Source organism: Gavialis gangeticus, unplaced genomic scaffold, assembly GCF_001723915.1.
Source record: "Gavialis gangeticus isolate Ggan-Ray unplaced genomic scaffold, GavGan_comp1, whole genome shotgun sequence".
Classification (NCBI taxonomy): Eukaryota; Metazoa; Chordata; order Crocodylia; family Gavialidae; genus Gavialis; species Gavialis gangeticus.
Genome location: NW_017728964.1, coordinates 3853014 through 3862125, shown reverse-complemented (window position 1 = coordinate 3862125; position 9112 = coordinate 3853014). Strand labels below are relative to the sequence as shown.

Genomic DNA, 9112 nt, shown 5'->3' with positions numbered 1-9112 from the left:
CCCGCCTCCGGGCCTCCCTGCGGCAGGTGCTTCCCTCCACGGGCTGGTGGCTCCGCTTCAGCTGCCCCCTTCTCCCACCCCTTGTTAGACCCCAGCGCAAGGGCTGCTCTTCGGTGAAGTTGTGACTGACGCTCAGGTCGAGGTGGGTGCCGGTGTTAGGTCGCTGACTTTTAAACAGGTCTTGATAGGCTTCTCCCTCCTGAGTTGGTTGAAATCACTGGAGCAAGAGAGACCAAAATAATCCTTGAGGTCTTGTCTTCATTTAGCATGTTAGAATCAGTCTGCACTAGCACTGCTTCCTTTTCAGTGGTGGCTCGTCTGCAGCAGTGCTGCTTCTAGCAGTGAGGCTCCTCGAGCCGTGGTGCTTTGGTGCGGGAAGCTAAAAATGCATGTGCAACTGTGGCCTCGAGTTGCTTTTATCGCTGTGTAGTGGTGCATCTGACTGTACTAAGGAGTGGCAGTATTTTCATTTGTTAAAGGCCCTACTGAATAGACTTTGATTGTGCAGCCTTCCATTTGGAAAATGATAAATGCCAGGTTTTTTGTTTTTGATTTACATCTGTTCTGCTGCTCCTCCACACTGTTTAGCTGCTCCCTTATTTTTATTAGAAGGCAGGTAGAGGTGCACCTTATAGATTAACTGAATCAGAGATGCATAGAACCTGGTGAAGTGAGACCTTGCGCATGAAAGCGTATGCATCGCTGATTCAGTTAGTTTATAAGCTGCAACCTCTCTCCTGTTTGTTAACATCCAGGTGGATCTATTGAGCATGTTTTAACACGTTTCTTCCTGTCCTTACGGTGGTAGGACATTTACACTACCCTCATCCCCCTCCCTAATCCATGGCAAGTTAGGGTGTTTTTTGACGTTTCAGGCATTGTGGCTGGTAGTTGTGTGTGAGGTTGGTCATGAAGTTTTTAAGAATAGGTTAGAGTCTAGGATGATTTCAATACAGAGAGATGATCCTGCCTTGAGCAAGGGGATGAAATAGTGACCTTCTGGGATCCCTTGGGTCTCAAAATTGGTTCTAAAATTTGAGTAAAAGTATTTCCAGAGCTCAGAGCCCATGTGTGAATGTCACAGTTTTGTAGTCCCTTGTAGAGAGAGCCAGTTAGCTGTGCTAGTTTGTAGTTTGGCAGAAGGCAGGGCAGGATAGCACCTTTATGTAGAGACCAGGGCTATCCAGCTGGCTATCCATGGGCTATCTCAGTGTTCACCAACCAGTGGATCTCGATCTATCGGTAGATCTCAGAGCCTCTTGAAGTTGATCCGAGGCTGGGGTGGGAGTCTGAGTGCCTGCGTGCATGCATGTGCGCCTCAGCCCAGCAGGTCAGTCTGTGGGGGAGGGAAGGGGCAGGGGCTAGATCGAGGCCCCCGTGGTGAGGGACAGTGCCACAGAGGCTGGAGCAGGGGTAAATTGAGTGGGGCCCTGTCCGGATGGGATTTACCTGCTGCGGAGGTGCACCTCCAAATAAGCAAGTAGCAGACTTACCTGCTGGGTGGGGCAGAGGAGTGGCAGCGGCACAAGTAGATCTTGGGTTGCTTTTAAATGCCAAAGGTGATCTCTTACTTAAAAAGGTTGGAGACCACTGTGCTACATGGAGCCTGCAAGGGGTTTAATTTGTGACCCCTTGGGTCCCACCCAGCTGCCACTACCCCTGTAGCTTGGACCATGGCAGCAGCCAGGGTCTTGGGATAAAGGATGAAAAACAGGGATAGGCATGTGGGTTATAGGTTCAGAATAAGTGCACTGAGTGGGGACACCGAACAGAGCACACCGGACAGTGCCCATTGGCCCTCGAGTGAGTCCAAGGAACCAGTGGACACTGCCTAGTGGTACTGTGCTCGGAGACAGGAACAGATCAGAGAAGGGAGAATGGCCCCACAGTCCCCAGGGGCCCTCCTGGCCGGAGTCTCCAGCTTGGCCAGGGCCAGGAGGAAGTTGATCAAGAGGTCCTGGGGCTTGGTGGGGCCAAGGACTGGAAGTACATAAATAAAAAGGTGCAGGGAATAATGCAGCCAGAACCTCAATAAGAGGTTCTAAAGGAGGAGGTGCAGGGGCTGCAGCCTGGCACACTCCAAGTAGGCGTGTGCCAGGGTGTCCCTCTGGCCACAAGAGGGGCAGGTGTCAGGGGCATCTTTAAAGCACACCAGATACATGCCTGTGGCAACTGCTCTGTGAAGGAGCCATCAGCTGAGGTCCTCAGTGGCTCACAGGATCAGGGTGGAATACAGACTCACTCACCAGGGACCCTCAGCCCACCCCTGCCCAGGGTGTCCCACCACTTGTTGTCTGAGTGAGATGTGAGGGCAGGATGATAGAAAATACAAAACATGAATGTGTAGAGCTGGCAACGATGGACGGAATGGAAATAGAAATGGAAACAGACAGGCCCCGTGTCCCCCAGCCTGCTCAGATGGTGAAGCGGGGAGTGCCATCAGGTTTGCTGCGTCCAGGACTCTATAACAAGCTCTGGAGGCCTAGGTGGTATGGGAGGGCGGGGCAGGGACTTCCCTTGTGCAGGACCTAATCAATGGAGGTGAGGGCAGCAGCGGACAAGGCAGCCTTGACCTCCCAAACTAGGCAGCAAGCCGCACGCATTATGGGCAACTCCATGTGCCAGCGTCACCTGCCTGCATGTGCGACGTACATCCGGGGGGCCTATGGCCCCCATCCACTTAATCTTTGTCAGGGTTGTCTGACTCCTAATCTGTTCATAGACGCATGAGTTTTTGTAGTACAGCCTACTTTGTCAGATGCTATGAATGAACTTGCAGAGAGCAGGGGTACTAAATAGAAAGGAATAAGGTCATTTAAATGCAAAGCATAGGGAAAGGGGAAGAAGGTGGGCTGAAGGGATAAAAAAGGGTAAACAAAGCAGTTAGCCTGTTGGGGAACTTAAGGGTTATAAAAGCTCATCCAGCTAATGGAATAAGAGATATTTATAATAGGGGTGCACTGATAAAGATTTTCTTGGCTGACACCAATAGTCAATTACTGGCATATCAGCCAATACCAATCTGATAACCAATTTACGGGAATGCAGGCAGGCAGCGTGGAGAGCAGTACCCTGCACGTAAGTCTGTAAGAGTGTGGGGGGGCAGACTGAGGTCCCCACGGTGAGGAAGGGTGTGGGGCTGGGGCAGGGGCAGAGGCAGGGTGATGAGTGGGACCCTGGGGCTGGGGTGAGGAGTGGGATGGACCCATGGGCGGCTTGTCCGGGGAATCAGTGTCCCAACACTTAAAGGGCAGCGGGGGTGCTTGAACTAAAGCTCATCATCCCCTGCTCCACATCCCCTGCCTGCTGAGAAGCTGGAGGCACAGCTTGCCACCGCCACTGCTGCTGGATGAGCAGGGGACATGCACCCAGCGTATGGCTCCTGAGGCAGAGGCAGCAAGGCAAAGAGCCTCCAGCTCACCTCCACCCTCACCCCTCTTGGTTCTGCTCTGGTTAAAAGCATCTTTCTGGTTAAAAGCATCTTGCTGCTTAAAAATGGTGGTGGCAGCACTTGAACATTTGATGAGCTTTAGTTCAAGCCCCCCAGCCACCATTTTTAAGTGCTGGGATGCTGATCCCCTGGACAAGCTGCCTGCGGCTCCATCCCACTCCCTCAGGTCTCATTCACCGCCCTTCCCCTGCCCCACTGTGAGGGCCTTGATCTGTCCCCCATGCCCCTTCCTCTCCACAGACTTACCTGCAGGGCGCTGCTCTCCTTGCTGCTCAGCTGCATTCCTGATCAGTGCATACGTGCGGCTGCACACGTGCACGTGGAGTCCAGGGGCCCCGGCTGGAAGGCATATTATATTTATCAGTACATTATCTGCTATACCGACCAAAAGAAGCTGATAACGTTAGTATTCCTTTTATCAGTGCCGATCCGATATGGCACTGATATATCAGTGCACCTGCAATTTATATGGAGAAAAGATAGGAAAATACAAAGTAAAGGAAAATTACCCTTGGAATGTATATCGTTTTATAGTTATAATATTAAGGGTTATTAAAAGAACTTGGATTACAGCTGGAGGACATACGGGCCTCCTGGACCTCTTCTATGCAATCCACAGTTGCATTCTTCCTCATGACTGAGATGTGGCTTCTAAAGACAACAGATCCCAAAATACAGCGTTCCCATGTGGTCCAAACTTTCATGCCCCTTTGTAAGTCGGTACTTGTAGCTTCTTTTTGTTGTGGTTCTGAATGAAAGATGGAGATAGCTGTCTGCTTTTCTTCAGTCTTTTAGTTCAGTCTTTGGACTGTCAGTAGAACTTATCGACTGGGGAGAGTTTAGATATCCTTGGTGAACTGGGAAGGGGCAATGATTGTGTCTAAGCAGGAGCTTGACATACATATGAGAGAGAGAGGCAACAGGACACAGAGAGTGAAGCAAAATGAGAACATGTTGTGGCTTTTACTTAAAATAAGGATCCCTGTTCTTTGATTAAAAGAAGAACTAGATCTAGATGAAAATTACCAAGTGCTATTCTCAGAAGAGCTCTGCTGTAAAATCTGCAGCATGGATTGAGAGGCCAAAAAATCCTAATAGCTTTGCTTAAACTAATAGACTTTGTAGGTATAACCTTGTCATTGGTGTAAAGTCACTAGGGTTTGCAACAGTTTGGGCACTGGACAGAGGAGGGGGACCTTTATTGTTGCCACCACTGTGGTAAACACATTCATCCTGTGCATGCTTCAGATCAGCTGGGGCTAAGTTTCAACTACTATATTTACTGTATGATAAAGTGGACTCATAGCTTGAGAAGTGAATAACTGTTGAAGGCGTTCCCTTTCTAGGTTCCCTAGTATAATAGCATATGGGAGATGTACTGGGAAAGAGCCACAGACAAAGCCCCGTAAGGACATTTTCAAACATGTCTGGAAGAGTGTCAGTTCTCAGAAGGCAGAGCAGAGTGGCACCATAAACTAATTCAGAGAGACATCATTAAGAGTTAATCTATAAAGTGTCACTCTCTTTTGCCTGACTTCAGATTAACATGGCTAACTATTTCTCTCGGCCGAGGTTCAGTTGACGTTCCGACTCTGCTCCTCTTCAGACGCTGCCGAGCTTTGTACTACTTCTGTCTGGGAAGGGTGAGAGGATTGAATTAGGTTCCTATGGCAACAGAGGCTCCCCATTGGCTTCACACTATGGGTCTACACACATTTTTTCATCACCTTACTGCAGAGTTGTATGGTTTGCAGAGGTGATCAGCTGAAGAGATTTGGGGGTTGGAAACGTCATCCTGATGGTACTGGAAGACGATATGACCCATTGATTCAATCTGTGACCACTCATATAAGCTGGTCTTATGCTGTTTTCTTCCCCTCAGAGAAGGCTCCCCTCTCCCTTCCTCAAAGGCTCTGTATTGTAGTGAGTTTCCATTGCCAGACAGATCCTTTCAGCACCAGGCCCTGCTGGGCCTTCCTGGTAATACAAGGTGCAACTTCCCTACGCAGGGGTGGACCATGCTGTCTCTGCGACTCTCCCATTCTTTGTCGGGTCAAGGACTACAAAACTGGGACTGGGTCTTTTAGATGTGTCAGAGGTATGGCAAGCTACCCATAGCAGCACAAGGCTGCCCTTCTACTTGAAACCACCTCTCAGAGACATATTAACAGTATCAGTGCACTGATTGACAGCTGAGTAGCTGCCTGAGTGTATGGGCATCCGTCAGTAGTGGCACTGTTGACTTATATTTTGTGAAAGCCATGCCAAAGCAAACTGCTGATAAAGTGGGTGGAGGCTAGTATATGTGAAAGTCAGGGACCTGCTCTGTTGTTCTGGCCTGAAAACTGCTGCAGAGTGAGCTGCTCTAAGAGGGAGGACAGAGCTTTGCTTCTCCCAGTCAGGTGGCTAGTTTATTGTGCTTTGGAAGAGAGCTAACGCAGTTTAACTCTGTTCTCATTGTGGAGACCCAAAGGGGCCATTCCCACTTTCATGATCTTGTCAGTGACTGCCAGTTAATCCAACTTGAGAACTAGCCTTTGAAATGATGACTCCACAGGACTCCTCACATGCTTTAATTGGAGAAGTTTTGAGCAGTAAGAGTGCAATGAACGTGCTGTATGCTGTGCAGTGGCCGAAAGACACAGCTCTTTGGTGAGCCTTAATTAGGAAAAAAGGACACCGTCAGGAATGCTTCTAAGATGCAATTTTTCTAATGAAAGTAAGTGAATAGGCAGCCTTGTAATGATGGACAGACCCTCAAAGGGTGCTGCCAACTGCTTTTCTGTAGTGTTAATTTTGTATTTCCTCCCCATTGTTTCTAATGCCCTCTTGGAAGCTTGAAGATCAATGCTTTCTTTTCTTACTAATTGTATCCTGTTTGGCAAGCAATGCTTATAAACGTGCACTTGGAATACATGAATGGCCAGGCATGAACCCTTCCTAGGTGGTTAGTCTTTGATTTCAGTTATTGAAAAGAGTAACTTACAGTTGTCGTAAGATGATCTGTACATGAACATCTTTATGTAGATGATATGTAGCCAAAGGAGTGACTGACTCTGGAAATATAGTTATTTGAATTGCAATTGAATCTTTCACATGTGAAATTAGAATAAATCTGTTGTGAAAAGTGGTTTTGCAGAGATGGCATTATGGGGTTTCATGTTTGCATGATCATCTCTGTTGCTTCCATATTGACTATCCCTAGATGGTCTCTTAGCCCTGCAAACTGCCTTGGGATCTGAGAGTTGGTTTAGCTTCTGTCTAATGCCCCATTGCTGGTAATAAAAGTCCTCTAGACCAGATTTTTCTCAGAACAGCTGTGCAACCTCACTATGTTCATTGCAAGCACACCTGTAACTAATTATTCCTGTAACTGGAGCTTAACTAGCTATTCAACTTAAAAGAAGGAACAGACTCCAGTACTCTTCTTCCCCCAGCTGTGTGGGTTGTACAAAACTGACAAGGGGGAAATCTATACAGATGTATTTTTGCTCACTAATGAGAGCAGATGTGATTGTTGTTTTCAGAGGCTTGAGTTAAATACAAGAGAAGAAAACATCACTTGTTCTAAGTACATCTGAGCACCTCACACACACTAATGAGTTGTTCCTCATAATACCTCTGTAAGGTACTGTCATCCTAATTTGATCAAGGAGAAATAGGTAAAGAGGGCCAGATGAGGAAGGGTTCAGCAGCTCTGGAGGCATTTAAATGAAGTGTCCATATTTCCTTCTGTACATCATCCAGCTGACAACAGGGGCTATGTAGGGAGCTTGAACTCTTAAGTTGTCCCCTTGTGACTTATCCAAATTCACACAGAAAAAGCTTGAATTTGAGTGTAGGTCATGCTCTTCCAGTCCTCACAATAGGCAAGAATGACCTCTCTGTCTCAGTTTTCCCATTGGTAAAATGAAGATTGTTACAGTATTTATCTAATGAAGTGGTGGAAAACTGAACCCATTAATGTTCAGGAAGAGCCCTGAGATCCACAGCTTAAAAGTGCTCTTGGATTTCCATTGTGTAGTTTTCAGTTGTCTTTGTCAACTGAAAGGAAAGACTTCACTGTCTTCAGCTTCTGCTAATCTCTTTTTTGATCCAACACCTTCCTACTAGTGTTCTTTCTTTCTAACTTCTATCCACATGTGAGGAAAATGTGTTTTCCTGAAGTGCTTTTTTCACTGGTAGTGCATCTATTTTAACCATAACCTTGAGACAGAGATCCCCATAAACAAGCTCTCATCCATTCAGGTGGCATTTCCCTTTTCTCATTGTTTCTAGCAATTTGTATATGTGAAACTTCACAAGTGTTTTTTCATTAACAGCGCTCTTGTGTTTGTAAACTTTGCAAACAAAGCCCTAACCTTTCTTAATTCTTTTGAGCACCTTTGCAAGAAAGTGCAGTCCAGCTTTGTAGGAAAGTTGCTGTTCTTGCTTTATGAAGAGGCTGCAATTCTGACTGCACAAATTACAGCCTTACATCATACATCCTGCCACCCTGAAATCACTTCCATGCATGTGGATTTCTGCAGAGCCTCACTGATACCAGAAAGACTCTGCTTATATCTGTTTGTGTTGATCCAGTTGCATGATCAAAACTTAAGATGAGGCGCTTAAGAATCTACAGGATGTTCTCCATCGGATGAAGATGATTCATAGGTGGATCCCTGTAGCATCTGACCCTTTCCATAGCAGTAGGAATGTGGAAAGCATGCATGGACACAGCTGAGTCTAAATAACTGTTAACTGCATATGTTCAACTTGCAAGGTGCATGGATATATGCCTGTTGCTGTTACCTATTTTTAGACTTAGGACATGGTGAGCTCCATTGGAAGTCTCACCAGGTATTTAAAAGGATGTCACCCTAGTCCTAACGGTGACAGTCCACAAACCATATTGACAGAGGCAGTCATAAATAATTGGGGTTGGAAGGGACCTCAGGAGGTCATGTTAAAAACCTCAAAGGATGGAGATTCTACAACCTCTCTGGGTAACCTGTTCCAGTGCTTTACTACCCTCCTAGAGAGAGTTTTTCCTAATAGCTAATTTAAACTTTCCTTGTTGCAGTTTGAGACCCTTGTTCTGTAATGTACCTTTTAATAACACTTAAGAGAGCTGTGGACACTCTTAATTGCTAGCTATTTGCAGAATATGCAGCCATAGGTATTGACATACTACAGTGATACTAAGTCCTTCAGTGAATCTAGAGACTTATTGGCCCCAACTGACTTCTCTCTGCCACTGCAGCAGTGGTCCTGGTGAGGACGGGCAGAGCACACTGTACCCACCTGAGTCCACAGGCAAATTTCAGAGGGCAGGAAGACCTGGATTCCAGTCACAGTTTTAAGGACTGCTTGTGCATCTTGTTCAAGGGCTGCTTAGAGTAAAATCAAGCTGAGGACATTAAATCAACCTCAGCCATAACCTGGGTGAGTGCAGCAATTACTGAACGCTTACATAAAAGAGGGCAACCCACACTTCTTCCAGCTGTGTTGTAGAAAGAAAGAAACTCCCTGCTTCACTCTGGAAGGGAATGACTTGGGCACCTTACTCCAGGAGGGAGTTCCCAGTGTGAATCCCTGTCTGATATCAGTACCTCCCTCAGCTCCTGTTCCTAAGCTCCAGAGTGAAGCAGGATTTAACACCCCCCCCCCCCCTTTTAA

At 46.9% G+C, this 9112-nt stretch overlaps 1 protein-coding gene across 2 annotated transcripts in view; it reads left to right on the top strand.

Moving 5' to 3' along the window:
* The first annotated feature begins 32 nt into the window (after positions 1 to 32).
* Positions 33 to 9112, top strand: part of PIK3R5 (phosphoinositide-3-kinase regulatory subunit 5) — a 122058-nt gene continuing 112978 nt past the window's right edge. Inside the window, exon 1 of one of the 2 annotated variants that reach the window (XM_019502082.1) lies at positions 33 to 142. The gene's annotated coding sequence lies outside the window, so the exon portion shown is untranslated. The remainder of the gene's footprint in view (positions 143 to 9112) is intronic. The other variant, XM_019502090.1, reaches the window with a different exon arrangement.